This window comes from Lissotriton helveticus, chromosome 12 (genome assembly GCF_964261635.1).
Source record: "Lissotriton helveticus chromosome 12, aLisHel1.1, whole genome shotgun sequence".
NCBI classification, from domain to species: Eukaryota; Metazoa; Chordata; class Amphibia; order Caudata; family Salamandridae; genus Lissotriton; species Lissotriton helveticus.
Genome location: NC_136073.1, coordinates 440,955,639 through 440,976,974, shown reverse-complemented (window position 1 = coordinate 440,976,974; position 21,336 = coordinate 440,955,639).

The window sequence follows — 21,336 nt, the reverse complement described above, 5'->3', positions numbered from 1 at the left end:
TTCTGTTATTGTCCTAATATTAGCTGAATTGCTTATTATTTTATATTTGCCACATTATGTACCTATTGAAGAGCCTGAGTTTACGTCTTTCAAAACTGCCATGATTAATAGCACTGATTTTAATGCTTTGCATGATAACACTTTACATCTTTATTTCTCAAAAACGGATCATTCACTAAATTTCTATACCAGGTTACTAAAAGAATAAACTGGCACAATGGAGGCTAGTGATTGCTGCATATGTATGCAATTGCCTGCATCAGTTACCAAAGGTGATACCTTTCATAGTTTACCATTAACATATGGAATTTTTTGCAGAGTATTGACTGACTTGCTTTATGGAACTTATTGCTTACAATATTATTTAAATCAAGATCTGATCTTTTCTGAACTTCCAATACTAAAAAACTTAAATCCACATCTTGAAGCTTCACTCACTGAAACTATGGACTATCAATTTAGACCATTTCAATCTTTGGAGATGGCGTATGCACATAGAAATAACAAACATGTAAATTAGAGAGCGATGAAAAGAAATGTATAGATTTAGAAGAAAGTAGAGGAGGGAATGTGACAGTTAAAACTACTATATCTCCTAAACTAACTCTTTGGAATTTACCAGAAGTAGAACATAAAATACTAGAAGGAATGGTTATATTACCTTTAAACTGGCAACATAAAGGAAGACTTTGGATTGACAAAAAAATCAAATATTTACATACTATTTGAAGGTTTTAGTGAATGTGAACATACCTTTGATGTTTATGAAAACTGGGGAAGACGGAGTTAATTCTATCTTTCCTGGAGTGCACTATATTTGCGGAAAGAATACCTTTTATAAATTGCTGGAAGGATTTTATGGAAGTTGTAAAGTGGGAATTGTCTTTCCTAAAATGTATCATGTGAAACAAATTGAAGGAGAATTAAAATAGCAGAACAGAAGAAGGAAGAGAGGTGTGAGTGAAAATGAAATAGGTGCTATTTTTGGAGATTTAATGCCATCAATAGGAGTAGCATTAAACCCACATAAAATTAGAAAACATTTTACTATAGTTCACAAATTAGCCACCAGTACGGCTGGGGTATTTTCTGTTGTAGAACTTGAAATGATTTCAATAAAAATGATGGTGATGCAAAATCTATTTGCCCTTGACATCTTCTCGCAAAGGATGGAGGAGTCTGTCGGTTGTTAAAGGTCCTGCAATGTTTACAGACTGAAGCAAAGAAGACCGGAAAGGATTAAAATCTGTTGGTGCAGGGAAATAATAGGTACGGGATTGCCAACTGTTAGCAACTGGTTTGGTAACGTAGGTAATAGACTAGTGATTTCAATCTTGAGACCATCAATGGCGATCTTATCGTGCATAGCGCTGATGATATTATCGATCATATTCTGTAAATATAAAAAGAATATACAAGGAGTAAAAAGAACAATATCCGATCTTTAACTAGTAGATAAACAATGTAAATATTTTGACTAAATTCAATTTCTGGAAGAGTCTTGAAGAAAAAGGCTTAAGACAACAAAACAAATTGGTGATGTTTTGATGTAGAACTTTGTGACGGTTTATTTCGCCATCAGAGGGACCTTGATACAGCGTAAAAGCTGATCATGTTTTACACGACACAGAAACCAATCTTGACAATGAAAATACAAGCATGAGCCTTGCACATATAGAAAAATGACACTGAAACTGAGAAAAGTTTATTTACCAGCACCGGTAAAAGGTGCTTGACTAGGTAGAAACAGTAGGTAATAATCAAAAAGTGAATATAAAATGTTTATTAAGTGATTATCTTATAATCTTATCAAAATCGTCATGAACAATTAATAATGAAACTCAGCATTTCTGCTAACTTCATTGTAGAGTGTCATATCAAACTCAACAATGGTCCAATTAATGCATGCATTGTGCTATATGGCTGCAATTTTCAGTATAAGTGCCTCACATTATGAAAGTCTTATAACCAAAGAAACTATTTTATTTTAATAATTTATGGAAATTGTTTACATTTTGCTACTTTTGATTTTTTTGTTAATAGGCCATAGTTGGATTTGAACATTTCTCTCAATTACTGGCAACACTACAAAATGCGCATATATGATATGTTTGATTTATTTCGTTATGCTTGAACTTAATGATGAATCTCTTTTACTAAATAAGAAATGCTAATTTTAAAATACATTAAGTTGTCTTTTCGCTTTAGGCTAGATTATTTTATAGCCTGGTGTGATGGACTTCTGATACATTTCCTCAAATGTTGCTTCATTTTCTCTATTCAGTGGACATTCTTTAAGTGACAAGAAACATTTTCAGTACTTTTTACTGCATAAATGGTGGGAACCTGACCTTTGGACTATATCTGTGGAAAGCAACAAAGTAAATAAGCTCTTTGTCAACTAACCTGTGAGGACGGAAGTGACAGTCTCATGATGAGCATAGAAAAGTATGGTTGAGTATCAATTTGTTCCTGGGAAACAAAAGAATGGTCACTTGATGATCAGACCTCTTTATGGTTACTACTGATGTCACAATGAACAATATGGAGTATAAAAAGTGACTTTCCTAGGCGGAGGGAAAACTTCTTCATTCCACCTCTTCTCGATTGTCGACTGCCTGCTGGACTTTCACTTTCATGCCCCTTGTTTTTTTACCCATGCTCATGAACCTACCTGCTGGATAATATGGAGCTGTCTGGTAAGAGACCAGACTTGAATTTTCCTGATTTATGCTCTATTGCCCTTTACCCATGCCCATTGACTTTTCCCTAGTTGACTCTAACATGAGCCTATAGTCCTGCTAAAAAGAATCCTTGTGAACCATCATTATGCCTTTTTTTGTGGTTAGAATTATTCATTCTAAACCATCCTCTTTGTGGATTCTTTTTTAAAAATAGATTTACTTTGACTAGATGTGTAGTTTTATATTTCAAACAGTTAGGTTTATGACAGAGCTTCTTAAAATGTTACTTATATCTATTGATTTTGGATTTTGAATACAATAACCAAATATCTAAATTTACCCGAGTCTTTTATTTTCTGAATGTTCTGTCTGCAGAAACTGTGCTTATCATCCGATTCCTAAAATGAACGATAAATAAAGTCCTAGATAATTTTTTGACCATCAGGTTCTTTTGCTCGGGTTTCATGTAGCCACAACAGAGCTATTGGTTTGTGTGTTTCTTTTCAGGCTGAACTTCTTTAGAAGGTTTGTTCTTCCAGTTGCAATCCTCTATTTTTATAGCATGGTTCTGAGAGTAATATATTTAAACCACATCTCTAGTTTGTGAGTTGGCTGCCAATTATTGGTTCTCAGTGGTTGGCCAAAAGCTGTACATCGTGATTTCTCACTACGATGAAGATAAGCCATCTAAAAACCATCACCTCTGAGGGTGTAGTTGAGAACTGAATAATAAAACGGTTACTTTATGGTTCCAGTAGTAAAATAAACCACCTGAATAAGCTTCCGCTCTAACATGCTGCGTTGCCAAAAAACTGATAGGGAATTCTACAAATTATTACATTATTTTAAATTACATATTTTATTGAGGTTGTATCAACTGTTATCTATGTGGACTATATGTATGCCCAGGTAGTGGGAAAAACAAATCTGAAATCACAATCTTCCTCCTAGTGTGGCATCAGTTTAAAGGTTGCTTATATGTCAGTGTTAACCAGGCAGCATGACGTTCTATATTTTTCAGCAATTGTGGATAGCAAAGAAATAAGCAAATATGCCCTTTAAAGGGTGGGAAAATTGGTGTATTCTCTAAAAGTCGGGCAACAGACTATTTTCGGTGATTTTGAGGCATCCTGGGCTAGATGAAATATGTGAGACAGTCTGCAACAGAGCTGACAGGTTATCGTGTCAGAAAGATCTCGTTCTTGTATAGTGGAGCTTCAAGTGCACATCCAGAAAAATTAGCAATGTCCCCCATGCACAGGGAGGAAAGCTTGTGCACATCAAGACATCACCATTATGTACTTTGGAAATTAGCCCTGCTTTGTGTGTTTCAAAAATACCAATGATGGTGAACAGCTGCCATTACATTGTATCTGAATGATGTTACAGATTTTCTGAAATTGGTCACTCTGAATCTGCTGAAGTACTCTCAATAAAATGACCCCCATCAAGATGGTGGTAATACATGGATTTGGAAGGCCCTCCTAAGCAAGGCAGTGAGGGATAGGAGAATTAGCAGCTCCAGCACAGTAAGAAAAAGATGCCCTTCAATTTGTAAATGATGGGCTTGAGTGTTGTAACCAAGGATTACAAAGCTGTTTCTATAGTCATTATGATCTGATTGGGAGTAATTCTATTTATTTGTTCGGCGGGAGGTATTTTAGGGTTGATTGATTTAGAAAAACATCTGCTGAGAGCAGTTTAAGGGAAGGCACCGTCTTCGTTTGGCCAGCTGAAATAAAATCCCCAAACACTATGTTGTAAAATCTGGAGCCAAGTTCCTGATCTTGGCATGAATTTGAAATAAACTCATTTTATTTACCATTTATGTAAGATTTCCTTCATGCTTTTTGGTGGAGTTGGCTGCGTTAGCAGAATGAAGATGCCACTAGGCCAAGTACAGACCCCAGACACCCCACATGTGTTCCAGGGTGTGGCAGTATGATCCATAATCCAAAGGCTTTTAAAGTTTGAGTACCTCCTTGGATCGACAGATACCTTTCCAAGAATCCTTGTAGGACTAGTAGTGTAATGCTGGCTTCACCCTGAAGAAGGTCACTCTGAATATTTTGCTATTGCAGCTTTGGTTAGGAAGTATGCTCTTTGAAGCCATATGTCAGCTGTGTAGAAAATGTTTCTTGCACTACTCAATTGCTTCAGAATTTCTAATTGACAGAATGTGTAAATACTACCCAGCCCAAGATATGACCATTTTCCAAATACATACTCTTCCCTATGACTGTATAGTCTTTATTTCTAGCTGCAGAGTCATCATAGGAATATCAACATTATTTCACATGAGATGAAAGATGGCAGTAAACATGATATTTTGGCAGAAGAGAAGAAATACACACACACACATAACTTAATATGAAAATCAATTAGTGCCAGAAATACAAACAATGGCACGGTAACAGTTGGCAACACCGTGACTTTGTAGGACAGTCGCTGCATTAAGACTATTGGTAAGCATGATTGCAATTTGTACTTTTGGTATAAAATCTCTGTTAACAATCTGAGAGGTACCCTTCAATTTATTATCAACCACAGAGCTTTGATGCACTTTGAAATGCCATTCACTACTGGACTTTGTTGTCAATAGATTTCACTGACTTAAACTTCAGAGAAAATTGTATAAAAAATACTTTCAAAGCCAGTAGATCTGGACCACTTTATGAGAATGTGTGGTAATGGATGCATATTATTTTGTCTTTCACAAATGTTGAGAACCTCTCCCTTCATTACCCGATTTCCTGTCTTTGGTGAAAGGATTAAGATTCTCTAAAGTATGTATGTTTGTGAAAAACGTGCCCTTAAGTTAAAACATTTTCTCTTGTGTCTAAATTGTCAATAAATAACATTAGTTGAAGTGAAGCTTAAGAAACTGCAGACATCTGAATTAAGTATGTTTATTTAAATCTTGTCTTAAGTAAAGCTGAAATATATTATTCATACTTTTTCCCTAAAAATAATACATGCAAAAAATATTACATACAATAACTTAGCGAAATATCGATAAAAGTATATACAATGTTTTAGAGAATAAAATATATTAATAGTTTTGATAGGAAAATGCTCATATTAATGAACAAACTTAAAAAAAGAACGTCTTTTTATTAAGCTAATGCTGATCATCATATTGCACACATTGTTTTAAAAACAATTTTATGGCTGGTGATATCCCGGGGTGCCTGACAAATTTAACGTTATCTTCTAGTCTAGTACAAGTGATCCCAGAGCACCATGTATGTACGGATAATAATTTAGCATATCTTTAAATGTAATAGATTTGTTAGTTAATAAAATCAGAATGTCAAATAGACTCTGGTGCACAATTGGTAAAAGAGATAGGGTGAATGATTTACAAATATTAGTAAACCATAAAATATCAGAAATATGATTATTAAGAATTGCATCCCATGCTTCCAACCAAAATTGCAGTGTATTAGAGAGCCAAATGAGAGGTGTCTTAAAGAGGCTGTAACAATATGGCAATGGAAAGAGTACAGTCATCCGATGATTTAGCTTCATAAATGTTGGTGGGGGACCAAAGGAAGTTGAATAATACCAACATTTTGATTGATAGAGATACCCAGGTAGCCAACCAGAAACATTAATTAACCACATTTCCTGCCAGACTTTAAATGAAATGGAAGAGGAAATTCAGCATTCCAAAAATTGTTTGATAGTCTATAAATGTACTTTAAATGCAATGTGACGTTCTCTATTAAATAAACTTTAATTATAGCCGTACTTCTCAAATTTCGACAACGTGTGTAGCATTAGGAAATGCGTTAAGTATTGCATTAAAGAGAGTTTCATATTTACCATCTTCAAAAAAAGGCAATCCAAACTTCTTTTTTAGTTCTATAAATGATAAAAATATATCTTGTTGACAAATATCAGCTATATTTTAAATTCATTTGTCAATTCAAGTCTTCCACCAGTTAATAATTTTTAATTTTAATTTAATATTTTGATAAACCATAATGAAGGTTTTTTGGAATATATGTTACCCAGATGAAGTAACCTAAATAGAAGAACATCTTTTAGTAGCTTTAATAACAGAAATGTTTAAATCCTTCTTTTGTTATTAAAGATGATGAAAATCATAGCCAATGAGAAAACATTAGTTACATTTTCTTCAGTTCTGCTTTGATTGGAACTACTTGAAAGTATGGCTAATAATAAAGGCATTATGATATTCATAAAACATTTGGCAATACCAAACCAGCATAAGCTTTGTTGTTTTATAGGTTTTTATAACGTATTCTACTTGCTTTTTTAAACCACATACAATTAGAAATAATTGTATCCAATATTTCTTTAGCATGGCATTGAAAAATACAAAACCAATATCAAAATACCTACACTATCTGTGGATCAATACTCATATTTACTGCTTTAGTTGTCCCCTGAAAACCTAAATGAAGTGAAAACCATTTCTTGATTTTCTCTTTAATCTAATGGGTAATATATTTGCTATTATATTTAATAATAAAATGAACAATATTAGCAAAATGTATTACAAGATATTTGATTTTATTTTGGCACATTATTATATTAAAATTCTTAAGCGAATCAGGGGTACAATGTTAATATTGGAATTATTCTATTAACAAACCTCTTACTTTAAGCACCAAGAGACCTGTTGGTGTACATGCGCTTTATAAATTTCTCTAAACATAACAGAACAAGGCTGAATGTAAATAATTTTGATCAAAACAATAAAATGTAAACTAAAGTACAAGAATATAATATATTAAACAGAAAAAGGCAAAAGCTAATAAGTCTGAAGGTGAGTGTGAATTAGATGTAGAAGACAGAATAGGGCAAATGAGTCTGATTAGGTTGAATTAAATATAACATTTTAGATAATGTTTCGGCCAACATTTTTGTGTAGACTTTACATTCCAGGTTTATTTAGATTAATTGGCTTATATTTAGGTGCAATAGTTTGATCCTTCTCTATTTTGAGTAATACTACAATTAATGCAGCATAAAAATATTCCACAGCTAAAATGTTATGATCAAATTCTCTAACCAGTGATAAATGATAATGAGCTAGTTGAGAAAAAAAGGTATCCTAAAATTGAGCTTGAATACCATAAGATCATTGTGTTTCCTGATTGAATAAATAAAACCAAAGCATCTATTTCATCCACGCTTGAAGGAGTAGCTAATCAATCAATGTTCATCACTTTGAGAAAGAACCGGCATATGAGTAAAAGTGATTTAAGAGAAAAATATTGTTCAAGTAGCGTTCACAAATTTAGCTTTATTAGTCTCATTAAAACTAGTCTCAACATTTATTATCCACCTAGGTTGAGAAATCAGGAAATAACAGAATAAAAGCAATAGGGATATTGAGGCACATTCAGAAATGTCAATCTGTTCAATCTTTGGATTGGAAATTAAATCACATACGTTCATTGAGCATAAGAAATTATTCAATTATGGAATGTGAAATAACTGAATTAGAAAAAATTGAAATTCTTTGGGAGTAGGATAATAAAGTCCCCATAATGAATTTAGTTTTACAATTATGTTTATAAGGATTAACATGAAGGAAAGGATTTTGGAGGTTTGAATTAAGCAGTGGAAAGTTTGTCCAAAAGAGTATTTCATATCCGACTAAATGCCACCCCCATCAACTATGAGAGGAACATTATCAAGCCTCATGATCTCCATGATGTCCCTTCAATATTGGATCTTCTGCTGTGGGACAATATAATGTAACTAGGTATAAAATAAATGCATCTAGTATAATCGTAACATGAGCAAATCTACTATTTGCATAACAGTGTTTATTCAAGATTTTGAGTTGATTTTTCTTCAATAAAGGAATCGCATTACCATTCTCCCTACCTGCAGCTGGAGGAGAAAGACTCTTGCTAATCTATCACTTAACCTTAGTGGACAGGATGTTCTCATCAATATGAGTTTCCAGAATCAAGCATATATCAACTTTGTGTTTGTCAAAAGAGTCACTTATTTGTTTCTTTTAACTAGATATCTAAGCCCTTAAAATTTAACAAAACTATTTTAACCTGATATTCAATACACGTAGATTACACAAAGACATACTGTATTGGAAGGAGTAATATCCTAATCAGCAATGCTAGATAGCTCACAAGAGAAAAAACAAAGAAGGCATACAACATATGAGGCAAACAGTATATGAAACTAACACGTAAGAGAGGCATTAACTGAGAAGTGGAATTAAGTGATACAAACTAAAATAGAATAATGACACAGCAGCTCCTTGCCCTTAAGTAAGTGTAATACAGTAATCCGTGAAGTAAAACCGGTTTCTAAATATTTCTCAGCTCTTCAGAATCCTGGTCTTCTATGTAAACAGGATGATGTTGGTCAAGAAAGCCAATTTTATCCCGTCCGGCGCTGAAGGATTATTAAACGCCATCCTTCCAAACCCTGGAAGGATCAAATTAACCATATTTAAGTTTCCTTCAGAGAAGTGGAAAGTTTCTGTGAATAGTGTGTTTCTTTGAAAAATCTTGATACATTTAGATCCTATGTCCTTCTACTTTTAAAGATGGAATCTTCCTGTCTGCTTTCTTGATCATATCTTAATAGTGAGGTTGGACTTTTTTGAAAATAGCTTTTTTGTTTGATTTACCTTACTATGAGATGGGACTCGAATAAGTTAATCAATTTCTAACTTCTCTTGCAAATTAAAAATGTGCAATAAAAATATTGTATTACTTATTATGGTTCTCCAGGTCAGGATACAATTTAATTTTAGGACAAACTTTAGTAACTGTAGGAGCCATTTGGAACATTCGAAATTTAGGATCTTACATTTTTATTCCATTATCTGAAACTTTCACGGAAAGACCAGCTAAATCTATTTGAATATTTTTAATATCTGAAATAAATGTCAGTTTTATGGCACACACCAAGAATGTCCTCAAATATTTTACTAAGGGAAGGATCCTGTGATGATACCACCTTATATTTAATTGTTAGAAAAGTCACTTGTTTCATTTTCTTTGCATAGACTTGGGAGGACTGAAAAGACCAGTGTAGTTGCAGAAGATGACCTCAGTTGTGAGAGCTATCCAAATAAATCATAAAGCAAAGAAAGCGTGGACAATTGTTTCGTGCTCCGGAACATCCAACATTTGTGACAGAAAACAGCGTTTAGTGATTTTTAATAACACTAAAATAAATAATCACATTAATACTGAATCCGAAAAGCTGCTGTACTTTTTACAAAAGGAAGAAGGAGCAGCCAAAAGGAAACAGTACCCTTCTTTAATATATTTATCTGAATATAGGCAACCCAGTACACCCTAGTGAGCTTGGATAATTAAAGTAAGTGAATAGTACCAACAAGGGATATATTTTGTGATCAACTTTGTTAGTCTATCATTTGTACCAGATCTCTGACCATGCTTTTAAAATCAGCTGATGGTTTATAACAATTAGTTATACAGTACCCTTGACCTACTACTCTCCTAATCTCCACAATCCGCAACTATATTGGCCACTAAAGGCGGGCTGCCTTTGCCTACAAGTACAACAACACTCAATAGTTTGCTTACCTGAATAGATGATGTTAGGCCTGCATGGTTGCCTAATGTGCCATGGTGGTGGTGGTAGTAGCAGACTAGCACACTAACAGTGAAGGAATCAGAACTGAAGTCCCACACCCACCTAGGTAAACTCCAACTGTAGGATTAATCTGAAGGATTATTCATCACTTGCAACTAAATTGAAATAAAAACTGAGTTAGTGGGTTATATATTAATATATCATAGCTTTACAAACAATTGAGACCAGACTACTACACAGCAAAGTATACCTGACAGTGAAAATTTAACAAGCAATACTAAATTATTCAGAGCAATGGTGAGCTAGTATTTTAATAAAAACTAAAGTTATGATATACAAGAATCGTGAAGTGGAATAAAAGTCTTGAATGTACAAGGTTAAGTGTTTACACAGCACAATGCCTGAATGATGATGCTGACAAATTATGTTCTTCTAAATCTAAAATATAGATCACTTTTTATGGGTGGGTCGGTAAATTAAGGCCATTGTGGGCTATTGTTTAGGTAATAGAACTGAAGATCCTGCCCTGAGTTGATGTCGCTTTCTCCATATCCGCCCCCACCAAGTTTGTGATCAATTAATGTTATAAATTATGAAGTCACATCTCAATAAATCACACAGTCTGGGAGAAGATTGTTAGGGGTTTGATGAATGGATGGGGTAGGAGATTTAGCGAAAGGTGTGACAAAGACAAACACTACACAAAGACAATATTCATCTGGGCGATGAGCAGCCAACCATCATCAATCCTTTGTGGGAGGAAACGAAGGAACAAATATGACACAGTCCTCTTTAAATCATTACAAACAGCCTGTCAGCCACAGAGAGACCTGAGTTATTATAGTATTATATATCTAAATGTGCGGTCACCTACGTTTGAAAAATAGTGAATACAAACTCTGTAGGAGTGAAGCAAACAAGCAATGATTATTAAAAGAAAAATTATACTGTATTACCACATTCGGTGGTGCATCTGCATTCTTATTGTCCATCAATTTTGGGTGCCTGTCTGGCTGACGTGTTCAGGTAAGGTAATCATGAGTGTTATGGTGCTTTCGCCTTTTGTGCAGGAGAAGAGAAAGCCTGCAGATTGTAAAACAGAAATGATATCATAGAATCAAGGAAAAGGATAGAAAGCAAGCTTACTGAGGAGTGTACCAAGAAGACTCACGTGCAGATAAAGAGCATAGTCCTTCGCACAGCAGTAATACAATGAATGATTGCAATCAATTAAGTAAGAGCAATTACAACAACCAACAATCACAGACAAGTAACTGCATGTATTGAGTTGATACAACTTGCAACTGTCATGATCATTGTCATAACATTTAGCCTAGTGTGTGCATAATATGATGGGCTGTCTCTAGTTACCTTCAAAAGGCCCCCCACCCACCCCACATAGTTTCACATTCGAGCCAGCACACACATTCAGCAGCATTGCATTTCCAAAATCAAGTAATCAACACACTTCCCGCCAGTCCAAAGTATTGAGTAGGCCTCTTGGAGATTATGGTCTCCATGATGTTGATAACTTTCTTCTTCTGGCAGTTATCGAAGTAGTCACACCCTGAGTCCTTCCTTCCTCCTCCTGACTCAGATTAACAAATATGTCCAACTCCATACAAACCTCAGTCCCGACTCAAATGAGAGAGATCAATCTGTAGCGCAATGCTGGTTTTTGTTTAGACTAGATTTGTGTTTGTTAGCAGTCTGGTCAGGTCTTTGAGGTGTGTGAACCGGAAAACAAACCAGTGTGACCTGGCAAACAAAACTTGCTAAGTGTCAAAGAGGAAAAAAAAATCACATTGAGGAAAAAAATGATCACCCATTATGTCGGCCACATTGTAAATCATCACACACAGATTCAAGCTTAGTAATTATAGTTAAACTCCCACTCTCACTGTCTGTCACCACATGAATCCTCTAAAAACTTACAAACAACAATCACTCATAGATCGTTCATTGCTCCAATTCAAGCACAGTGGTACATTGCTGATTCTTTTTGATTCATGAAGCACACAATGGCCAGTCTTGTAAACTAAATATTCTGTGACAGTCATGCTAGGGGATTAAAGAAAGAATGGGCATGAGGGGGGGTGCTAGGTGGCGCACCGGCAAGATAGTCACACTGATGTGAGGCTCCTGCTGATCGGCATTTTAATCCGATTATTTATCCAGACTTGCTTCATATCCAAGCACAAAAGACAAGGTGGTATGCAGATACATGACAGGTGAGGCAGAGGTGTAAATTTTGCGCTGCTGCGGCGGTATACGTAACTGCTGGTGAGGAACACTGTCTGCACCTAGAGAAGGTCTGCTGAAGTGTGGAACAGCCGCCAGGCTGAGCGAGTTACTGGAATGCTGTGCTGACCACGAGGCGGGCAGGCCGCACCAGGAGATCGCAGCAACTACCACCTGCTGATGGGGGGATGAGGAGATGAGAGTAAGCCCCCGCTGGTATAATACAGTGATCGCCCTTATTGTAAGCAAAGAAACACATATTCCCACGCTCTGCTCGAAGATTGACCAAAGACGCTACGCTCCCTCATTGCCCGGGTGGCGAATCCGCCACAGGCGTCCTGGCGTGCCATGGCAGATGGATTCCATGGTAAAATGCACGTCATATGCTATACACTAGATAAAGAAGATTTGGGATTGTTGTTACCCGCTAATGGGGAGGTGAAAGAGTACCCCGGGAGATAGTTGGAGCAACTGCCTTCATTGCGAGCGAGAAACTGGGCGAGTGCCGCTTTAACATCAAGCCATCATATTGAATGTGACGCGCTTGGATAGCGAGGTAGTAGGAGGCGTGCTAAAGAGTAAATGGAGTGCTGCTAATAGCGCTATGACAGGATACAAGAGCGCACACCTCGAGCCTACACAGATTTGATTCAAAGAGCAGGGTGACTACAATAGCCCAACCAGGAGATTATTGCTATCAGGATTTAAATGTACATAAGGCAGACTGTTGCTGAAGCAATTACATAGAGACACTGTTGAGCACTGATTGGTTATAACTGGCCTCAAAATACTTCATTGCGCCCAACCCTTCCAAAGAAACATGTAACAGTTGGCGGATCTGGAAACTCTAGAAAGTTGTCATACTGCAGTGTGCACAGAGGGTACAAATAAGACACAGTTTTGTATAACGGCGGGCTATACAGGAAAACCTCTACAAACTTAAATTACACCGCCCAGCTCTCAAGGTCACAGAACTATGATTCATTGATATATCAAGATTACTGCTGCACTACTCTCTGCAAGGGTGAAGCTAAGGGGTGGAAGTAAATACCCGGGCCGGTGATACTCAACAAAGGAGATTACCCACTAGTGAATTCTGCCACTCCTGCTCCAGGTGGTGATACATAACAACTATGGGGAATACTGACATGAAACAGACCCGGCTGATGTTTGATGCTAAGAAAAATACATGTTTGCAACAAGAGGAAGACGAGAGGAGTATGGAACAACCCGTACAGGAGGGTCCGTCTCCAAATGATGACATGAAGGCACTACTGCAAGAAGTCAAGCTGGATCTCACCACCGTCGCTGATAAAGTGAACGCCATGACCTCAGGCAAGGATGCCATAGTACACAAGTTAGACACCCATGACGAACGCATTAAAGAAACAGAGCGCAGAATCTCAGATGCCGAATATGCGACCTCTCATATACAGGATATTGTGGCACAAATGGATACATTACTGAAAGTCATTGCTGCCAAGAGTGAAGATATTGAAGCGAGGAGCAGGCACAATAATGTGCGCATAATTGGCGTTCCGGAAAGTACGAACACTGGCAAAATGGAAGACAATGTGGAGAAGATGTTATTAGAGTCAATCGGAGCTGATGCTCTCTCTACACACTTCATAGTTTAACGGGCTCATTGGTCTTTAGGTCCCAAACCTTCACCAGGAGTTGCGCCCAGATCCATCATCACGCGGCTTTTGAATTACAGGGATAGAGTTGTTGCCCTGAAAATAGCGTGAGACAAGCGACAGCTCATCTATGAAGGGAACTCATTTACAATATATCCTGACTTCACAGCAACTGTACAAGAAGAGAGGCGAAAATTCATACCTGTAAAACAGAAGTTGAGAAAAGCTCAAATGGACTACACACTTCAATACCCAGCCCGACTGAGAATTGCGCATCAAGGGAAGCAGTGGTTTTACACCAAACCGCAGCAAGTGGGGGAATTCCTGAATCATCTGAAATGGCAGAACTATGATCCCAAAGTGCCTGATACCTCCTCCAGAGCTTCCTCACCGACTACTGAATGACCCATGAAGCTTAGAGGTGGAAAAAGAATGTTCTACCTAAAAGGCTAATGATGATGCAATAAAACGATGCCTTCAAGGAACTGGTTTGTGCATTCCCAGCAGTTGACCTACGTTTCCTATGAACTGCAAGGCTGGTATGCTGGTATACTGAATACCCTCGTTCCCTCCGGGACAGCTGATATCATCTAGCTGGCTCCAAATGAGTGTGGGGAAACTGAGCCTGCCCCTAGGAGATTCCCCCACAAGGGTATTTCCCTATCACTCTTGTCTGCACTGCTATGTACGACTTGGTTATTGAATTCTTATGGGTAAGGGAGAGGGGTGGGATTGTTATGTCTGGCATGATTGGGATAATTCAGTGGGAAGGGGGTGCGCAGGGGATATTTCAATGTTCACTGCCATTTCTAAGTTACATCACGACAGACAAAAATATCAAGTTTCAGTACATGCTACACACAGGACGTGGCGTCTGCAAAGGGTACATTACTATTTCTTGTATGCAGTAGACCCAAATGGCTGATCAGTTGATGCTCCAGAGCTTGCATGTTATCACCTAGGATGTGAGAGAACTGGGTGACCCACGAAAATGCCATCAGTTACTGGCGTACTTCGATAGGCGACATATACACATAGCCCTCCTCCAAGAAACGTATACTAATCCATTACATCTCATTACCTTTGCTACCAAGTGGGCAGATCATCAGTTGTTTTCATCATACTTTTCTTACGCAGGGCCACAGCCATTCTTATTAAAAAGCGTACCCTTTCGCACTGGGTGATACCCTACTTGATCGAAATGGCAGATATGCCATTGCCTGGGGTCGATTGGGCACAGACTCAGTTATGCTAGTGAGCTGTTATGGCCCAAATGTAGACACTCCCGGATTTTGTACACTGCTATGGGGGAAGATTATGGAAATTGGCTCTACTCATATAATTTTTGGGGGGGGTTTAATGTAGCATTAGACCGCTGGACCCCGCAAACGCCAAGACGCCGACACCGCTACGATGCCAAAACCCTCCACACACTCAACACCAGACGATCACACACCTGCTTCCTGGCCGCCCCCAAGCGCACCCATGGAGCTTTCACCTGCCGGAACACCAGCTTCACAAGCATCCGCCACACCATGCTGCCGACCAGGAACCCAACCACCTCAGATGCATTCCTCTCAACACCTGCTCCGCCCGCAAACACGCCGTTGAACTCTGGTACCTACTCGACTCAACCTCCCCAGATGTCGCCTTCCTGACAGAGACCTGGCTGAATCCCGCCTCGGCACCCGACTTTGATATAGCCATCCCGGAAGGTTACAAGATCACCCGCAAGGACCGCACCAACGGAGCAGGAGGAGGAATCACCATTGTCCACAGGAACACTCTCAGAGTATCGACCAACACCGACGACACCCTCAGCACCGCCGAACACCTGTGCTTCCAGATTCACACCGACCCCAACACCACCCTCAGAGAATCCCTCATCTACAGACCCCCCAGACCCCTACCACAGTTCAGCGACTCCATCGCCGACTTTATTAGCACACACGCCCTTGCCTCCACGGACTACATCCTCCTCGGGGACCTGAACTTCCACCTCGAGAACAACAAACACACCAACTCCACCACCCTGATTGACAACTTAGCCAACCTCTGACTCAGACAACTCATCACAACACCCACCCACTCCTCCGGTCACATGCTTGACCCCATCTTCTCCGCAAGCCCCCACGTCTCCTTCAACCACACCACCAAACTCCACTGGACCGACCATCGCAGCATCCATTTCACCTTCACGAAACCCACCATGCACCACCGCACCCAACAGATGCCTCGCCGCAGCTGGAGCAAAGTCACCGAAGATCAGCTAACTCGCCCAGAGCCCACCCACCGACCCCACTGACCCCAACACCGCCGCTCGCAATCTCAGACAGTGGATCAATGACTGCGCCAACACCCTCGCCCCGATCAAGAAACCCTCCAACAGTCACACCAACAAGAAAGCCAGCTGGTTCACTAAAGACCTCCGGTTCTCCAAGCAAACCTGTCGAAAGCTGGAGAAGATCTGGCTCTGTGAATGAACAACGGACAGCCACGCAGCCCACAAGAATGCCACCCGCAGACACAATCACCTCATCAGATCCGCCAAAAGGGCCTCCTTCAAAAAGCCGCCTAGACAACAACACGCACAACAGCAACATCGTGAAGGAACTCCCCAACCCCAGCTCCAACATCAATCACATCCCACCCTAGCAAGACCTGTGCGACTCGCTGGCCACCTTCTTCCACCACAAGATCGCAGACATCAACGACAGCTTCAACACCACGATTGCCCCGACAACCACTGAGACCTCCGCCCCCACAACCACCATCCGCACCAACCGCCTGCTCTCCTGAACCAACATCAACGACAGTGACCCCATCAAGATCATGAACACCATCCACTCAGGATCTCCGTCAGGCCCATGCTCACACCACATCTTCAACAAAGCCAGCACATCCATTGCACCCCATCTCCAGAAAGTCATCAACACCTCCTTCGAGACAGCAACCTTCCCGGAGAGCTGGAAGCACGCCGAGATCAACGCCTTACTCAAGAAACCCAAGGCGAACCCCAAGGACCTCAAGAACTTCCGGCCCATCTCCCTGCTCCCGTTCCCGGCAAAGGTCATCGAGAAGACCGTCAACGATCAAATGACCCGCTACCTCGAGGAGAACAACATCTTGGACCCTTCCCAGTCCGGGTTCCGCAGCAACCACAGCACCGAGACTGCCCTCATCGCCGCCACCGATGACATCAAGTCCCTGCTGGACAACAGAGAAACGGCGGCACTCATCCTCCTGGACCTGTCAGCCGCCTTCGACATGGTCTGCCACCACACACTACGAACACGCCTCCACAGCGCCGGGATCCAAGAGAAGGCCCTGGACTGGACCACCTCCTTCCTCTCTGGCAGAACACAGAGCGTCCACTTTCCCCCTTCTGCTCCGAAGCCACCGATATCATCGGCAGCGTATTCCAGGGCTCATCCCAACTCTGTTTAACATCTACATGGCACCGCTCGCCCACGTCGCTCGTCGGCACAACCTCAACATCATCTCCTACGCCGATGACACCCAGCTGATCCTTTCCCTCGCCAATGACCCCCATACCACTAAAACCAACCTTCACAAGGGAATGAAGGCCGTCGCTGAATGGATGAGAAACAGCCGATTGAAGCTGAACTTGGACAAGACAGAGGTCCTCATCCTCGGATCCAGCCCTTCGGCCTGGGACGACTCCTGGTGGCCAACCACACTGGGAACTGCTCCAACACCCACCGACCACACACGCAACCTAGGGGTCATCCTCGACTACACCCTCTCCATGAATAAACAGGTCAATGCCGTCTCCTCCTCCTGCTTCAACACCCTCCGCATGCTCCACAGGATCTACAAGTGGATCCCCACTGAAACGAGAAGAACGGTCACCCAGGCCCTTGTCAGCAGCAGGTTGGACTATGGAAATGCCCTCTAAGCAGGAGTCTCGGCCAAACTCCTGAGATGGCTCCAACGCATCCAGAACAACTCTACACGCCTGATCCTCGACATCGCTCGCCGCAGCCAAATCACACCCCACCTGAGAGACCTGCACTGGCTCCCGGTCAACAAGAGGATAACCTTCAAGCTACTCACACACGCATACAAGGCACTCCACAACACCGGACCAACGTACTTCAACAGACGACTCAGCTTCTACATCCCCACCCGCCAGCTCCGCTCCGCCGACCTTGCCCTAACCACAGTCCTCCACTTCCAAAGAGCGACCTCCAACAGCAGATCGTTCTCCCACCTCGCCACTAAGACCTGGAACACCCTCCCCATCCACCTACGGCAGACCCAAGACCTGCTGACCTTCAGAAAACTTCTCAAGACCTGGCTTTTCGAGCAGTGGCAACATATCCCACCCGAGCATCTTGAGACCCGCACGGGTGAGTAGTGCGCTTTACAAATGATATGATTGATTGATTGATACGACACATTCCAACTCCTGGGCACACCTTGACTATTAGCTGCTTTCTCAAGGACTGGGTCCCTCAATCAAAAATGTCACACATTTGCCCAGAATCTATTCTATTCCCTCCCCGGTTGAAACTCACACTCACTCCACCGTGACATGACAAACCACGCAGTAATTGGAGGCTACAACCCTTATCGCTCCTTGACACGGTATAACACAGTGAATTAAGGGACGAAATATAAGTTTTTTCCAGAGAAACAGAGGTTCTGTTGACACTGTAGAAATTATATGGGAAGTCTTCAAGGTTAAGATTTGGGGATTTTGTATCTCTAAAAGCTATGGGGTATTGCGAGACATACAAGGAATACTCCACAACCTGGATGCAGAACTTAAGAATCTAGAGGCACAACTAACCAGGGGGGGGGCTGTAGCGATATTCAGCATGCAATCAGGGAAAAGATATCGGAATATACTTCAACCGCCGATCGTGAAACGAAATTTAGAGGGAAATATTGGATAGCCCGACATTAGGGTGAAGGGGAGAGACCAGGTAAGGCCCTAGCTGACACCATAAGGCGTCCTCGCTTCTCCAACTCTGTGTTGGAAATTTTGGGTCCAGGGGAGATACCACAGCACTACACCACCGACATACTTACTATCATCACCGCCCACTATTCGGCACAATACACTTCGCAGAGAAAAGACTCTTTCGAATTAGACAGCTTTCTTGTGGATGTGGCAATAGGATGGCTTGGCGACACACAGAGGGAATTTCTCAGTGCCCCATTTGAACTTGATGAAATACGAGAAGCGATCATGCAGCTGCAATCTGGGAAGGCACCTGGCCTGGATGGACCTGCTGAATTTTATAAACCCTATGTAGATCTGATGACCCCGATTTTAAAGGAGGTATATGAAGAGTCACTCGATACTGGTTTACTACCACCTTCCATAAGAGAGGCTCTTATTACTTCCCTCCTTAAGCCTGGCAAATCATCTATTCATTGCGATTCCCATAGGCCACTCTCCCTCATTAACTATGATAAAAAAATACTTGCAAAAATACTTGCGAATCGCTTGGCTCGCCTTATGGAGAAGTTGGTGCTCCCTGATCAGGCAGGATTTGTTCCAGGCAGAGCAACTACACACAATCTACGTACCCTGTTTCCCATTCTACAGAACGTCGCTCCTGAACTACCGCTGGCGGCAGTGTTTCTGGATGCCACTAAGGCATTTGATTCAGTCGAATGGGATTATTTGCTGGGGGTGCTGCAACGTATTGTATTTCCTCCTGTATTTCTGTCTTGGATAAAATTATTACATCAGTTGCCTACGGCCAAAGTCTTAATTAATGGATATCTATCTGATGCTTTCCCATAACTAGGGGTATGCGGCAGGGATGCCCACTCTCACCCTTACTTTTTGCGCTTGCAATTGAACTATTGGCATCTAAATTGAGGCAGCATCACCAAGATAAGGCGATGAGATGCTATTTGCGGCAGATCCTCATATCAATATATGCGGATGATATTACTCTCTATGTGAGAGACCCTGCGAATAACTTAATTCCGCTCTTGCGCAAATTTATAATATTCGGAATACTCTCTGGGATCCAAATCAATTGGGGAAAGTCCCACATTTTTCCCCTGACACAGCAACTTCCCTCTTTCCCCTAGACTTTCCCTTAGAATGGTGTGATTCTGATCCCAGATACCTTGGGATTGTGGTAACCAAGGATAGGGAGGAGCTAATGCGCCTTAATTATGGCACAGCCATAGATTGCATTACAGACCGTGTCACAAGATGGATATCGCTGTTGCTTTCTCTGGCAGGACGAGCTTCACTGATCAAGATGGTGGTTCTTTCTTAAATACTATACCTTTTTTTAAATATACCATACTATCCTAGTTGCCACTTTTTTCAAACACTCCGATGTGAAATGATAAGGTTGATATGGGGAGGCAAGCAGCCACGCTTACAATGGCAAATACTCACACAGTCATATGCACAGGGGGGCTTTGATATCCCATATTTTGAATTGTATTATATGTGCGCACAGGCCCATTATGCTCTTTACTGGATTCATCCTCCTAGGTATATGCCACAGTTTGCAGCGAAACATTGGCATGCGGATCCCATCCCACTGAATGATATGTTACACACATCCCCCCAAACACGAGACAATGCACCTACTACAATCACATTTAGAGTAGATGCCTGGCACCGTATACTACAGCTTCTTCAATGCCCATTGCTATACTCGCCGTTACTCCCGCTCACATATCATCCTCGCATGACATTGCTACAAGAAACAGGGTTCCACAGACTCTGTGAACGCACTCACATTACCACATGGCGACCTTTATCAAAATGGGGAATTTTGATCGTCCGAGTCCCTTTTCCGGGAAATGCAACCCTCCTCATTGGACATATTCCTTTACATCTGACACCACCAGGGCATACAATCAATTATCACAGATTTCCCCCAAGAGCCTCCTACACTCACTCCCCTACATACAATGCTTTGTAATGCATCGCCGGGGCATCTGGTTGCCACACTCTTTTACCATACAATTCACACTCAACGGCTGGCCCCTCCCAGCTCCTCCCGTGCGAAGTGGAGCTTGGAATTAGGGCAGGAAATATAGGATGATCAGTGGACGTACTGTTGCCTGGAAACAGAGCAAATCTCTGCTAGTGGTAGATTGAAGGTCACGCATTATAAATTCCTACAAAGTCTATATTATACTCCTGTCAAATTGTTCTGCTTTAAATTGATAAATACGGATTGCTG